At 43.9% G+C, this 16,264-nt stretch overlaps 1 protein-coding gene across 18 annotated transcripts in view; it reads left to right on the forward strand.

Moving 5' to 3' along the window:
• FoxP (forkhead box transcription factor P) overlaps positions 1 to 16,264 on the forward strand; it is a 222,937-nt gene that overhangs the window by 36,296 nt on the left and 170,377 nt on the right. Inside the window, exon 1 of one of the 18 annotated variants that reach the window (XM_076532615.1) lies at positions 293 to 625. The exons of the other annotated variants lie outside the window; for them this stretch is intronic. The gene's annotated coding sequence lies outside the window, so the exon portion shown is untranslated. Of the gene's footprint in view, positions 1 to 292; positions 626 to 16,264 lie in introns of those variants that run through there. 18 annotated transcript variants of the gene reach the window in all.

Genomic DNA, 16,264 nt, shown 5'->3' on the forward strand with positions numbered 1-16,264 from the left:
TCGCGCTGCTGACTCTGGTAAAGCGTAGCAATTACCTGTTCCTGTCGGAAAAGGAAATTTGTAACAGTGAATTTATCTGAACGCTGATCGGCAAAGGACAAGGTGTAAAATTCATGTATCCGCGTGTTAGAGGTGGGTGGTATCGTATGGTTGTATTCAATCGAAGAAACTTAATTCTCTTCGCGATACCCACGCAGTTCACTTTAAATTCCTCGCAGCCATTGCGGTTCTTATCAGTTTCGCGACATCGTCTGCCTGTTGTTGAAAGAGATTGAACAAGTCTAGAGAAGACAGTAGACGATACGCGTTCTCGTTTTCTCTCGTGCGACCGAATTCGTTGATCGCAACGCGTCGTAAGTGCTTGTTTCGTTATCGACAACGATTTGTCTATCGTCCAGCGAAGCCACGCGAACAAAAGTGATCGAGGAACTGCACGCGGAACATTTCGTTCGCCCGCAGAACGTTTTACATCATTATCGCAAAACTGGATTTGCCCGGGCTTCTTATGTTCTACGTTTTAGTATTCACAAGCTCGATCGTGCAGAAGCTACAAATGTGTTTCTTCATCGGATGGCGCGAGGGCGGCATAAAAATTCCTAATTTGTGAGTCAAGGAAGCTGACAAGGTTAGTTCATTTCAGTTGTCCTACTTCGAGTTATAACAAATATTCCGCGGTAAATAATCGTCGACCGAAAGAACGACGCAGATCGACTCTACGGAAAGAAAAATAATTTCCAACCGAGAATTTCACGGAAAGAGGCACTCCTTCTTCCACGGTTCTTATCTGAGACCACTATTGTTTGCAGAATATTGTTTTACCGAAGATAAGTGCCCCATACGCTCATTATACAACCGAGCGTTTATTTACCTGCCTGGTATCTCTAGATTTCACAATCGTCGCGAAACACTTAGTAAACCTATGCAACTGCTCGTTTCGTGACTCTGCTAAACTATTTTTCGATGACGCGATAGTCCAAGCGGACGATAACATGTATCAAGCTGATAGGATATCATTCGTGTTTCTTTTCGAATAGGATCATCGAAGGATGAGTATAATTTTTCAGAACGTTAACCTTTCGTGTATACACTCTTTCGGAAAGTGGACATAACTAAGATATTTCTGATGATCCAATTACGATAGGATCTATGAAATTCAAAATCGTAAGAGGATCAGTTGCCATTCATCCTTCGAACGTTCATTAACCCAGCCGCGGTGCGGTCTGGGTCTGGGTTAGGATCGAAAGAGACTGAATGAAGGCAAGGAAGCGGAGGATGGAAGAGCGAGCGTCGAAGGACGGCTCGATTTCATCCGTCCCGGTCGCGTCGAGCGGAGGGGCACACGCTCGTGTCGGTAGAAGCGCAACGATAGAAAGAGAACTGTAGGAAGATGACATAATCCCACTCGCGCAATTTGCGAAACAGATTTACGCGTGGGACGGGCTACAGCGCGGGCATTTATGATAATGTGTAGCGCGGTTTACTGGTCGCGACTCACCACGGTTGCACCGTCGTGTCGCGCGGTGGAAGGATTTAGTAACATTTCGGTATAATTCTACGAGTCACGAGGGATATCGGGAAGAAATATTCATCCTCTCATAATTACATAAAACGGAAACGCGACTTCGCTAAAGCACGAAAGTATCTGGGTCAGCGGGGCATCTCGAGCACAATTGTTCGATTTTCCAAAGCGACGAGAAAACATTTGTGAAATATTTTAAAAGATTCGTACCACTTGTCCCGTACGTGTACGACGCGTGTATAAATTCGCTAGTAGGACACGTGTGTGTGCAAGAAGATGAGCGTATGTACGCTCGCGAATCCTATTTAACGCTGTCCCTGATGATGCCCGGGCTGACGCACACGATTACTCGGGTCGCATCGGCACACGCACGTGCACGCTGCACGATGCACGCTGCGAGTCCGCGCGAGCGGGGGAAGAGGGTGACCGGGATAATCGTGCAAGACGATTGGTAGCTTCCTGTCGGTCACGTGACCGGCCTGCATCGCGGAACGACAGAGTGCATGGGGCTGCAGTAGAGGATGACATTCGTTGCACTCACCCAGTGCCGTTAAGTAGCTGGATAGGATGCAGCCGCGGATTAATGGTTACGGATACATCTTGCGATGCAATGATTTGTTGGCTTTTATCTGGTGACGGATAAGCCAGAAACGAAGCTTTACAGAGAGCTACCGGCCACAGGACCGGGATTAACGATATCTGCCTGTTGGATGTACCGTGTTATTTACGCTTTAAATTCGTCCGGGCAGCTCGAACGAGTATTAAATTATTGAGGATACATTTTAAGAGAATAATTTAGAGCGACCAGTGTCCTCTTCCGTGCCAATTTCCACGTCGTGCCGCTGTACGGCTTACGCGCGATTCGCGCGCCGATTTATCGGTATTTTCGCGGCTCCAGCGAAACGTTTTGCTTTGTCATATTTTTTTTCTCGTCCGATCGATTACGGGATTCCAAAGCGAAACTCCAGCGTTATAGACATCAATTTTCCGACCCCTGTCGCGCGTATCGTTTCGCTTGTCAATGTCGATCTCTTCCAGTATGGGAATTAAATTCACCAGGTGTATTTGTATCGTGTTCTCTGATTTCTACATTCATTAATTCCTATTATATTTTAGCCAGCTGGCAAAATTGTTTGTGGATTGTCACGATCAGTTAAATAACATAGTCGATGCAGCTGGTCCTTCATAAATTGCATCTCTTTGAAAATCAGAGTCATATTTAAACAGCTTTCAATAGGTCGAATAATCATCTTCGTTAAGAATAAAATGTAAGGTTTGGTGACCTAATATCGATATCCTTCGCGAACGATAGACTCGAGACGACCCGACTGGCGATTTCTGTTCGCCTACTTGGATATTTCGTAAAGTGCCATAATCGAGATATCGTATCGCAACCGGTATTACGCGGTGAAAAAGAAGCAGAGATTAGCTGCGCCGCGGTGATGCCCCGCAATATCGTGCCATCTATTTTGTAATAGAAACAACGGAAGAGCCTAATTCCGCGAGGTTGCTCTCGTCCTCCTCGCCATTAGATGTGTAGATACATGTCGGCGCACATGATGCCATTCCTATCTACCTATACTTACACTTACCTACCTACCTACCTACCTAATTATACCGAGTGGTCCACTCGAAGCGATAAGCGATTTACATACCGAACGACGCGATGGATTTACCGCTCGGCTGTGTACGACGTCGGTACACTTGACTCTCTCTGTCTGTCCCTGTGCTACTCCCTCAGATTTTGCTCCATTTTGCTCCTATTCCGGGACCATCTACGAAAGAATTTCCTCACCGAGACATTGCTGTACCTTGCTAGCAATTCGCTTGATTATAACGATGTTTCATTGTTATCGAATCAAAAATTCTTAGCAACGTAAAAAGATTTTATAAATAATCCAACAAATGTTGGATTCTCGTTAGCGTCCTAAGTTGTCGGATATTTTACTTGTGCTTGATTAAGCAGCACCAATTTAGCTTGGAGAATGATTGACACGACTCGTGTATCGTTCCGTTGCACTACGTTCTATTATAAACGTATTTTTCAAGTGGACGGTAAAACATACTCCGAGGTGAAAAATTTGATCTCTGACAGTAATAAGCTGAATGAACGAAGCTCATGATGTATTATTAAACAAATTAAGTTCTTTTTTCGAGCAATATGACGATATACGATGACGCTGCGAATTCGTACGCACCCGATCGGATAAATCGACGAGGAATAATCGTGTTCGATGTCTCGTTAAAGGATGAGCACGGAATCGAATGTAGGCTGCGATACAGAATTATTTATATTTGGCATGTGGTAACCTTGAAACCGGTCTAACATCATAAATACGGCAAATGCGTTATGAAATGACCGCGTGAAAATGCAGAGACAATTTCTCGACGGTATAAATCTTTAAGCGGTACACGACGAGCCCGCTTAATAATTGATAAGTAAATAATTCATTCGAGGTGGTGAACACGACCGTGCCAAACGATGAGACAGATTTACTGTTCGTTCCTCCTAGTAGACGCATTTGCTCTTTGCTCCATTCCCGGCGACTTTGGTATATTTCGCCTCGCGGTCACGGAAGTTTCAAGTATAGTTCAGCCAAGTGTACTAAGGAATTGGTATGTAGCTGGCTCTCATCGGTTCATTTATTTACGCGATCGGGCCACTTAATATCGCTCGCGCAGCTTTTGCAAAACACTAATTTTACACGCCGCGAGGATGCTTAGCGGCGTGTATAAATTTTCGCAAAAACCTAAATTTTTCGTCGGCCCGACCTGGTTTCGCGTGAAAATAACTTTCATAAGCAACGCACGCGATTAACGTTGAGTAAGCACGTTTATCGTATCGTCACTTTTAGCTACCCAGACACCGGTTATTTCGTTTCGACTTATCGCCGGCTGGAGATCTTAGCCGGCCAATTTAATTTCGCCAGATTAGAATATCGGCTAGTGAACCAATGACAACAAGATTCTATTTCGAACGATGGTTATTCATAGAATCGCGTAAATTACATTGCGACAGCGGTTGCGACGTATACCTCCAAACATGTATCGTGCTTGAAATATGACTTGCTAGTATAGTGCAACGGCAATTATTTAATTCGGTTAATTATTGCTCTTAGAGCAAGACGTTTCCAAAGATATATCGTTGAAATATCGTTGTCTATAATTGCGCAAGCTGAAATTCACCGGGCCTAAACGTATCGAGGAAATACGAAATAACGTTGTTCGACCGAGCACGGATTTCTTATTGCAAGATAAAAATATCCTAGAAAGCGGTGGCAAAATTTTAACGTTCCTATCGTACACGTTTGTGTTTCTTTCTCTCTTTCCGCGGAAAAAAAGAGAACGAGCTGCGGCGAAGTTAGTAAAGTTAATATTTTTAAAGGAATAATGAATTCAGTAACCCCACACTGGGAACACCTCACGTTCCAGCTTTAAATCTTTTCTGTAAATAGATTATGGCGCAAGATAATGAAAAATTTGCCAGCACCGTGCGCCTCAAGTCTCACGCTCGTTCCTTTCAGCTTTCTTTCCGAGACAGATTTTTCCCGCCAAACATATTTCTCGCGTTTCGATATTTACAAGATCGGAGAAACGTTGATTCAGTGGATTGTCACCAACGATTCGCAAAGTTTTTTTTAATTTCTTCTCTCGTTCGCGAGGAATTTCTTGCACCGACATTAAACAACACCGAATGCAGCATTATCGTGCGCGGCGTATCGTGTACACCGAGATAAGATAACGCGTACTCGCTGAGAATCACATGATTATGCTTGTCTTCGATCGTCGGTGAGTTAACGAAGAGAAAATTGAAATATATGAATCATCGAGTACATAATCGCGCTCTAAATAACTCGGCGCAACGTGTTGTAGGTGTACGCGATGAACGCTAACGAAAGAACTGTTCTCGTTTCTTTTTTTTTCACCCCTTTTATCTCTTTCTCGTAGCTTACGTGTTTTCGTTTCATCTACTATCTCCGCCACACGGTCGTTATTACGTTTTTCTTGCTCGCACTCCACACCCATGATTCCGTTGTTTTTTCAACGTCAAGGATGCACACGATTCGATCTTTCCGCGGCTCGTTAACCTTATACACGCGCGTAAAACTAATTAGCGGCGATAAGGCGGATTTCATTGGCGAGAAAGACCGCGGGGCATGTGTAGGGCTACCACGTTCGAACGGTGCGCTTCGAATAAATTTAGTCGTGTACAGCCGAGAGACAACGTGGTACACCGTCGCTCACGGTGGTGGTCCCAGCCCGTTGATAAATTCATGTTTGTCCATGTTTGAATGTACCATTGATGAGAGGTAGAAATGGTCAACGTCAGCCAAGAAACCGGTCCTGGCTCGACTTCTCGCGGACATTAGTATTAATAGTTATGAATCTAGAATAGAATCGTACCAGGTTGCTACGAGCCGCTCGTACGCGTACGTTTTATGGTGGAAAAGTATGAATGCAAATGCCGGCGCGTTAAGATCGAAACAAGCCAGACCGTGGACTTGACGCTTCGACGTCGTTGAATTGTGCGGGGATCGTGTAGGAGCACGAGAAAGAGGGGAGGCAACGGCACGACGATGGACGAGATAAAGAAAATCTTCCCGGAAGTTCGTGTTCACGTCGCCCTAAAGTTTCCGCGCTACGTGTTGGGAATACCATTAGGGTTAATGATCCTAACGAGGCTGAATGCGAGAAACAGAGAGAGAATGCCGCGATACAAGTTTACACTCCCTTCGTATAATTAATAACTCACGAAATGAATACGTTATGTTTCTTAAGCAGAAAAGTACTTTGTTGCGGTACTAGATATACGCGATTCGATTAACCCTTTAAGCGGGAAGAGCGAATGCATCCGCCGCAGAAACACGATTGTACGGTACGTCGAGGAAATTTATCTGCTGTCATTGAACCAAATGTATCAGGTTCAGACTCTTCTCTTTGAATGAGCTAACATTTTCAACAACCACGTGGGAGTAAAATGAATGTTCTCGGAAGGAAACGCAGGAAAGAAAGGACTGCTTGTATCGCGAAAACAGTGTCAAATGATACATCGTACTGTCGAGTAATTCAATTTTCAGCAAATTTCATTCGAGCGACGCTAGAGAGTCAAGGGGTCAATTTTGAGAAACACTGATCGATTCGAGACTAGTTTCAGCGCAAGGGGTGAACATTCCTTGGCCGATCATCCCGATGCCCGTTTTTTGGTGTTCCTAGACCCGTCTGCTGCCTATTTATAGATCAGCCTCCTTACCGGCTGCAAACTTGGAGAGAACATTGGACAGTCTTCTTCCTCCGACCACCTTAAACTGCTGTTTTCAGTTCTCCAACTCCTCTCTCCGCTTTTCCTTTCCCCGGCGTCATTGAAACGCGTGTACCGGTAATGGAAACGTTCCCCTATCGCGCTAAGTGGCTGCTACCACGATAGCCAAGCGCTGTTTAATTGAAAATCTAACCTATACGCAATATGTACACGTTTAAAAGAACGATAATGCATTTTTCTCTTCGCGTTCCATCGTATGGCGCGAAAAAATACCACTAACTTCTCCAACCATCTAGCTAAATGCGATTATCGTTACGATAGCAGTACGCGTAGACCAAGAAATTATTATTACGGTCATTATGTATAAGATAAATTAAGCTGGTATACATTATCGTTTCAGAACGGAGATACAGAGATATTCTATGTAAAATTAAATTGTCCTAGGTCCTCTACGTCTGGATCATCCTTTTCTGGGTGTTGGAGCAAATCGAGTAGGAGATAGTTTACTGTAGTGTAATGGACCTGTACATGTCTTTCAACTTTCCTACGAAACTCTCCTCTTTTCAATTGGAATTTAGACGCAGGGAATAATTATATTTCCAGATTTCTGCACCTGTAGGTCTCCACATTTTCCTACAGATCTTAGGTCTTTAAATTTCTTAGGTACTTGTATCTTCAGTTACGTCTACATAAAGAAAACAAATTTTCTGTAGATTCGGACGGAGCGACGGTTCGTCTGGCTTTCTTTGAAAAATCTCTCAATGACTACATCCATCCTCTCTTTAGAGCAGTCTCCGGCATATAGACAGATATCTTGGTGTAGTATGTCGTTAGTATTGTTGTTCGGTGATCGGGTCCGTGCTCGAAGCGTGCCGGTTCGAACCTTTGACGCGCTGTCACGTCGTTATAAAAAAGTAATAATAAAGAGCACCGTGCAAGTATAACGACGGCTAGGATTTTGTACAGGATCGTCGAACCGCGAATATGTGAAGTGGTCCCGGTATACGGGTGACTTAGGGGGGTTGAAGTCGATGGAAGTGTAACAGAGAGATCGGGAGACAGGGAGAGACGCGGGAATTGGTGGAATACACGGGCGCTTACTAGGCGACCGATTGTAATTATTTTTCCCCGATGACTTTGCCCTCGATGATTGTGCCTCTGCCACGGTGAATTGATGCTGAGAGGTCCCCTCATCAGCCAGATACTCTATACGTTAAAACGACGCGGCAAAGTTAAACGCTACCGGACCGTGTCGGGGAAAGAGTGTTCTTCGCGTGTCGTGCACAAGCGATGATTGGTCTCTCTGGACAGGAACAGGGTTAGGAATCATTGGCATCCATATTCATTCATCTGATGTCGCGGGAGGGAAGATTTAGGCACGTCGAGAGCATGCATATCGCCAGAGAGAGCGCTCTCGAGCCTGATTATTTTCTACTCCTTATTGAAATACCGTTTCCGCCTGATCGCAGCAAGATTGTCACAGACAGAGTATGCACGTCGTCGCGCGGCTCGTTACACCTGTTTCTCTTTGCCGATAATACCTGCTGCAATTACATTCTCTTTCGACGAAATGTCTTCCCTTCACCGGTTGGGCGAATGATTATAACTAGATTCCAGTTCAATATGTGCTCACGCATTTCTCATACAAAAGTTTCGCTTAATTTCAATAGCATTTGGAAATTCCCTGTATCACAGTGCTTTTATAAATTGGGATAGGAACTTATACTCGAGCTTGAATGTTAAAATATATTTGCACAACAACTCTACACTTCTAGGTTTCTATATAATGAAATTACTCCTATTTTTATCTTGTCCTCCGGTATTTCGAATATCGTTATTAGGAAATCGTGAAAGACATCGAGTTTCTTTTTATTTCGAGCGTAAGATAATTGTTATCAGATGCTTGAACCCACCGAGATTCGCTGAAACGTCATATCAGTGAACGAGTTACGATGACATTATGTAAGATAGAATGTTACAAGGCAGGAAGGAATCTCAGCCAGATTCGGCTTATCTCGACGGTTTCGTTATTTGTTTGATTACGAATCAATTAACTCGGACGTAACAGAGATTCGGAGAAATATTTGTTGGAATTTATTGTGTTTATAAATCGAATTCGGGCGAACGCGGTGGGACAGTCCTTGTTGTTTATCTCGCGTTCGAGATTTCATACATAGCGGAGAGTTCTTCGACCCGTTTCAATTCGCGCAACGAATTTCTCTTTGGCTTGGATTTTGTTTGAATACCGGTGAAAGTATGGCAACATTGTTCTGCGCGTGTTTCGTTTCGTCTAAACGGTGAATTTCCTCGTTTTATCAGCAGGTAAATACTTTATCTGTGTAGCAACTCTTAGTGAAAGTTGAAATATGCACATGTGCGCAGAGTTTTATTCGATTTAACGATTACCTCGTGCTTCGAATTCCGCGGTTTCTTGCATCTCAATTAGAATAATCGATGGGTCATAACGTTCTAATATGATTTTAAACGATACCGAGAAGTTCACCTGCTTTCTCTGATGGTCACTGAACTACTCAGTATTTCGTTATGCAGCCGTATCTGTTCCTTTCTTTTCGCCGTCAAAAGAAAAAGTGCCGACGAGAAATTGAGAACTTCGAGGCGTCTAATTTGTCTGCTTCGCGTCTGATGTTTAGAGGCTGTTCTACACGCTACATTGTAGAAAATAACGCAGGACCGAGAATTACGAGACGCAACGGGTGCTCGTCGCAGGTGTTAAATATTAAGCGGAGTCTCGGAGAATAGACGTTTCAGAAGTCGTGCCAGACATTGCCACGCTTTCGTTTAGTTTATGATATTTAAATGAAGCTACGTCTGTCCATGATGTAATGCAATATAACAGCTGGTACAAACGCGACATTATACACGAATAAATAATTCGATCGTACATCAACCACTTTACGAATAATTTATTGCGCTTTCTAACTAATGTAGTTTACGACAATCTTCCTTGTACACGAATTCATCCGAAACCGTGTAAATTATGCTAATCGTCCGGTATCGGGCAAGTCGACAATTTCCTTCAGAGGCGTTAAAGGTAGAAAAGTTATTTTTGCATATGTTCGTTGAGCTTCGTCCATAATTTCGAATATTAATAATATATTGAGCGCGAAGACAAAATGGCAGTAACCGAAAAGCTATTCACTTCGCGCACAGTTTTACGACGCGAGTCGTAAAGATTATAATTTTTATTATCTATTTATCTGTTTTACTATCTGTTTATAAATAAATCCCGTAAGAATCTAATGTGGAATATAAAAGGAAATAAGAAGGTTAATAATGAAAGTGAGAATTTCACGACTCGCTTTGATAGCAACGGAGGAGAGAAAATGCTTTTTTATACATCCGCCCATAAATGAGCTCACCACGTGGTTGGCCCGAGGGTTGGAATATGATTAGTATATCGTTATAGAAGCATCGGCTTGGATGCTTAAATTAAGTTTATTGAGCAATTTTCACGGCGTTACGTCCTCCTTGGGCGACCCTCGTAAAAGATAAAGTCTGCCCCGTTTGTATCGAGAACGCTTGAAAATGCTTCTACGATTTCTCGTCGCATATTAAAACTCGAAAAGCTAACGATTGTACCAGAATTTTAAAGGATCCACCAAAAGACAGTAAACAATATTAAAAAGCGGTTCATTTTCCGGATTTTTACGAGCGAACTTCTTCCCCTTCTCGTGTCAGTCCTTCGATATTTGGTAAACAATTAAAATCCCTCCCTCGGATAGCTCTTTTCCATTTCAGCCAGGATTAAGAAGTTGAGAATTCAAGGATCCGGTGATGCGAACGATGGCGAGAGAAAGCTTTAAGAAACGATCGCGAAGAACGTATATTCCCTTCGTTTTCATAAGATGAAATTGACGCTGGCGCGGACTGATTATTTCCAATGAGCGATCGCACTTTCGTAATTAGCCCCGCTGGAAGAGTGGTCCCGGCCACTTCTTAATCCCGCATCGATCGACGAAACTTATCCCTAACCATTCGACTCTGAATTTTCTGCCGCGGGGTGGCCAGGAATCCGGAAAAATCGTGAAAAATGCTTTAAATTCGTGGCGATTTGATTGATCGTGTTAATAAGAAAGTTTCCTTCCATTCTTCGGCATCTTGCTCTCATCTAAAGACTGGGGTAACGAAGGAGTAGAGAAAAAAGTGGGGCCGTATCGATTAGTTGATACGGCATTGATTAGGCATGATTGATGAGGTGGCCTTCGTTACGTTGAAAACGAAAACTGTACTCGCTTTCGTACCGTTCGATGCGACGTTTTGGCCAGCTTCATTCAATTGTTCATGATCATTGCTATTTTGCTAGTGGAATTAATTATTGCTCGAAACGCAAAAGATAAGTAAACGGAAAAAAATTGATAGTCGATCACGAAACGTCTGATTGATCGACGCCCCAGCCGAGTTGTAGAGATACCGAAGAGTCCAACAACTTTTCCCATTATCGTCAATATGCAGGCTAAGCTTTGGTTTCACGTTCGAGGGCGTTACGGCGTCGATTCTATGGTAAAAGGAAACCGGTTAAATCGCGTCGACGACCTTTATTGCCGTCTTAAAGCAGTTAAGTTAATCGGCATCAGCATAAGAAAACGGAAGGGGCCGCGAACTTGACGCGGCAGGAATCGAATCGCCTTTCCTTGTATTTAGAGTTCCAGACAAAAACATTAACATAAATCACGAACGGTTGCCGAGGATGGGGGTAAAAGAGAAGGTGCGACACCGGCAAAGATCCGCCGGGATCGAATGTTTATTCCGATTCCCTTCGAGCGTTCCCTTACGGCGCACTTTACAGCTCCATCGAGCCTCGTCTTGCTTCCTTACCTCTCGCAATTAGTGCCTCGAAAACTTACGAACCATTTGTTTCCTGGTTACAAAGAGAAAGTCTGAATTAAACCTCTAACTTCCCACGAATCCATCGGTGAAATAAATTGCCTCGTCGTCGATCTTCGAGTTCGTTCCAAAACGATAAACAGTCGCGCAAAATCTGGACGAGAAAGAAAATGGAAAAAGAAAGGTAAATGTATCGGCCGTGACGTTTTGTTTCCAATGAACGCGCCTTGCGTCGAGCCATTGCCACCCTTCGACCTCAACTCTTTCACTTTTAGCGGGAATTCGATGAATTGCCAGCTGCTACGGGCAATAAATAATGCATTTTGTGTTTGCCCCCGGTAAAAGGGTCCACCCTTCGCCATCGTCCCTTCGGCTAACCCTAAATTTTAGAACGACTTCGGTCGAAGCTAATCGAGGGCTACGATTTAGAGAAAAGACCTAGGATCGATACAATTGAGAGCCCTACCTTCCGAGCGATGGTTCATCATTTTCCGAGGGAACAAAGATCTCGATGAAATCTTTTAAATTTGTCGCAAAATAACAGATTTCATTCGATCGTCGGAAACGAGACAATATTGCAAAGAACAAAGCGGAACCTTCGAGTACAGATCGTTTCGAGACAAAATTCCGTGGACAATGAAAGAACCGCGGGGAGCCTTGAACCTGTTAAGGGCAGCACGAGAAAGTGAAGAAGACGGAGAGAGAATGTTAGGATAATGGCAGGCGCGCAACATTACGAAGTAGGCATTGTCTGTAATTTAGCGAGCAGATCAACGCTGCCAATTACGTGCAACTATTATGTAGACAGCAGTTTGTAAGATGATTCGAGTCGTTTCCTCTGAATTCAATCGTCCACGAAAGGATCGAATTAATAATCCTTATTGTCTCCGTTTCAGGAAGCCAACGAACGCAGAGTCCAGGGAAAAGAAACAGCTATAAATACTTTATCCTTCCTCGTCCTTTTGTTTCGTTCGATATTTATCAGAGTTCTTTACGATTTCTTTATCGAGTGGATTATTCGACACTTTCTATCGTAAGCCTCGATGAAAGAGAAACGGGGAACGACGGAGAGGAGAAACCGACTTATCGCGGCAATAATTAATGCCCGGTTGGAAACTCCTGAAACTTCTTTTACTCCAGGAAAACACAATTCGCTTGTTTAATATATTATTAATTGACAATTTCCGGCAGCATTGTACGCAGGAACTTTATCTTCGTTTTTGTGGAAGACACAATACACTCTCGTTATATCGTTTACACTTGTAGCACTACATATTGTCATGATGTTCTTTTTTAATCAATGAACACCGCAAATGTTTATTATCTTTTAATTGTATATTCGAGGATAAACAAAGGGAAGCATACCTTCTAGTGTTTATGACTCCATAAAAATTTTCAATGTAAACGAAATACGAAAAGTTTGGACAGTGTTTCCGAACGTATTACTTCACGATAAAGCACGTAACTTATTCCCTCTGATTTCGTGGATTGCACGATTGCGTACGAAATCGAGAAGGAAAAGAGGGTGAAAAAAAAACGAGGGAACAAGCGAATGAAGTTCTTAATAAAGCCAATGCCTTCTTCAAACCTCTCACCGTTTTCCGTTCCTCTCCTCGTGCCAACTTTGTGCCTGCCCTTTTTATCCACCCCAAGCCTCTTCACGTTCGTCCAATCTGCGGCAGGTACATTGTCGGCGAAACAAATCAGAAAAGCGCGCTAATCGATTCTCGTCAAGGCAATTTATAATCGATCAACCGTGCGATCCTTCGAGTTGGCGAAGTCTGTGTATTGTTTTCCTCGATCGAATGCGAGAGGCCACTTGCCGTTCGGGCGAGTTCGCATTAAACTGACCGAGGCTCAACCCCCCGTTTTCTCCGCAGGTACACACTGTGGCGAGAATAGAGGGGATGGTTTCTGGATTCTGAGAGAGTTTTCGAGGTCCGGATTACCTTATCTACGGACTCTCACTCGCTCGCGTGCGCCAATTCCGAAACGAAATCCCGAAGGTCCGATCCGCACCATCCAAGCGTTTACGCGACGATTTACCCTCTAAACCGTCCACCAGTTAAATTCAGCGGTCGTTACGCGATATATAGGGACTGTCGTAACGCGTGTCTGTCCCTCGTTGTCACGGTCCCGCCATGAAAATAAAATCACCCGTACATTATAATCCAGCGTGTTATACAAGATACAGAGGTTGCTCTTAATGATGGGACAAAATTAACCCTTCCAATATTCCTCACGAATAGCACCGATCTTCAACGTTCAACACCCTGAATATCATCACCCATTTCTGGTTCCATACCAGATTCATATATTCCTAAAGCCTTATCTAAAACCAGAAAAAAAGCATGGGAGTGCAAGTATTTTGGAACTTACGAGCGATAGTTTGGAGGAACGTTAAATCGAAGAGGTCTAAAGGGTTGGGAGCGAAGAAAGAGTAATTTGAATCGCAAGAAAGATGGGTATTCGCTAAGAAGTTTCTTGTATAGTGCATAATAGAATTGCGTAACAGCTGCGACTTGGAACGAGACATCGATAAAAAGAAAAGTCAAATGGCAGAATTGGATAAGACGCGTATAATCGCTTCCCGGATAATAAATGCTCGTTTATACCCTGTCGTATCTTAGTTGCGCGTATGTAACGTGTATCGTTTGGTCATGAAGCATCGATTTATGATTCATGAAAGTAAGAAACACATTTCCATGAAAAAAGCCGCGAGCGAGGATTGATTTAAGTGTCGCGGTAAAATTGTTGGTGTCGCGGTTGAAAGCGGCGGTTTCGATGCTCGCTTTAAGAACATTGCGCCGCTCCTTTCTTTTATTTTTCGAAAGGGAATAACGATGTAGGTATTCTCGGCGAAGCATACAAAGTGACGGAAAAGGGGATTCCCCTGCACCTGATGCAATTAACTCGCTATTAGCGAAGCAGACGTTGAACAGGGCCGTCGTTACGAAAGTATAGCTTGCTGTACGTGATTAAAACGGGAATTCGTTACGGGCACACCGAGCAACGTCGATAAGATTAATTGATAAATGGCTAAATCGATCGGCTCCGTTGTAGTTTCACTTCGGCACGAGCTTATCGGGGGAAAGATAAATATCTGGCGGCGGTGTGGTAATGATAATCGAGTTAACTCGAGTACACGTTAACCCCGCGATGATCTGTGGCAAATTATCATTACAACCAGCGATATCTCTTATTGGGTTTCGCGTACTCGCCTATTTGGTTCTCACGGGCGATAACCTAGCGAAAATGATCGATCGCGTTATCGTTCCAAGTACGTTCGACTCTCGCGGAGAAAGAAAACGAGGAAAAACATCGATCGTGTTCTTCGAAAGAAATGTTCCTTTACCGGACTACGCGTGTGTCGGTGTGCACGCGTATAGGTGTGTACGTCCACGTCATCGTGCTCGTTGGTTTTTAAAGACGTGTCGCAATCGTTCCGCGAAGCAAAACATGCAACCGACACGAGAATAAATAAATAAACCGGACGGATAAGATCACTTTGTGCAGTTTCTTGCCGTGTATGATGCATCATGTTAATCGAGGAACGGAGAACGGCAAAAAAAGAAAAGAAAAAGAAAGAAAAGCAACGGTGCGGTGGGGAGCGGAACACGCGAGTCTGCGTAGTCTCATCGTGGGCCACATGTTTGAATAGCCATGTTGCTTCGATGACGTTTCCACTTGGAGCATTACGCGCGCCGGGACGCATTGGCTCGATCTACTGAAATCGCCCGTCTGTTTCTACTTTCGACTCGTGCATTGTTACGATTAACGGATTATACCTCGTTTTATCGCTCGTAAGTTTTGCCCGATAGACCGCGTTGAAATCCTATCGAAGCGTGAAATTCGGACGGAGATTCGTGTTGGTAGGCGTGTAACGATCTTCGATACATAGAAACGACCGCGCGTTATCGACTCTCGTAAAACGCGTCTAAGAAATTGACCACTCACGGTGAAACTGTCAATACTCATTGACGAGAACGATATCGTTCTCGTGTTTTGTCGCGGGTATCGTCTCGTACGGACACACGAGGAAAGAATAAGGCGAGAGAGGAGGTTTCTTCGAGGCTTGCGTTGTAAAGAAAACGTTATCCGCGACGAACGAGAGAGCAAAACACGGTTGCTCGTGGGCGGCGGTTAAGGCTCGATTTCCAACGCGCGCTGTTGTTCGAATTCTTTTCAGTTGTCTCGCCTCGCTTAGGCATAATGGCTCGCGGTGTATTAATAACCGCGGGCTGTGTTTTAAGTAGTTTCGCTGACTGATCGCGCACACGTGTCATGCAAATAACGTCAATAGCTGGTGATCTCGTGGCAAAAAAAGTTTGCAAGGATTTATCGATTCGACCGCGCTCGAGGAATCGAGGGAAACACTGAAACGATTTTTGGGGAGATTAAGCGGAGAACGAGCGGAAAGAAAATCTAATTAAACGCGTGGCTCGATGAAATCGCGGTGCGCCAATTTAATAAGCACGTGCCGTGCAGTTTCAATTAACCTACGATATCCGTAAAAACGAACCGCCCGTCGCCAAGATACACCGTCTGTGTCCGTTCAGATTCTATTAACGTTGCGTGTTTCTTTCCGTGTTAGGCGTACAACGATAAATAATCGGTGAAAGCGAGTCATTAACTTGATA

Source organism: Megachile rotundata, chromosome 6 (genome assembly GCF_050947335.1).
Source record: "Megachile rotundata isolate GNS110a chromosome 6, iyMegRotu1, whole genome shotgun sequence".
Taxonomy (NCBI): domain Eukaryota; kingdom Metazoa; phylum Arthropoda; class Insecta; order Hymenoptera; family Megachilidae; genus Megachile; species Megachile rotundata.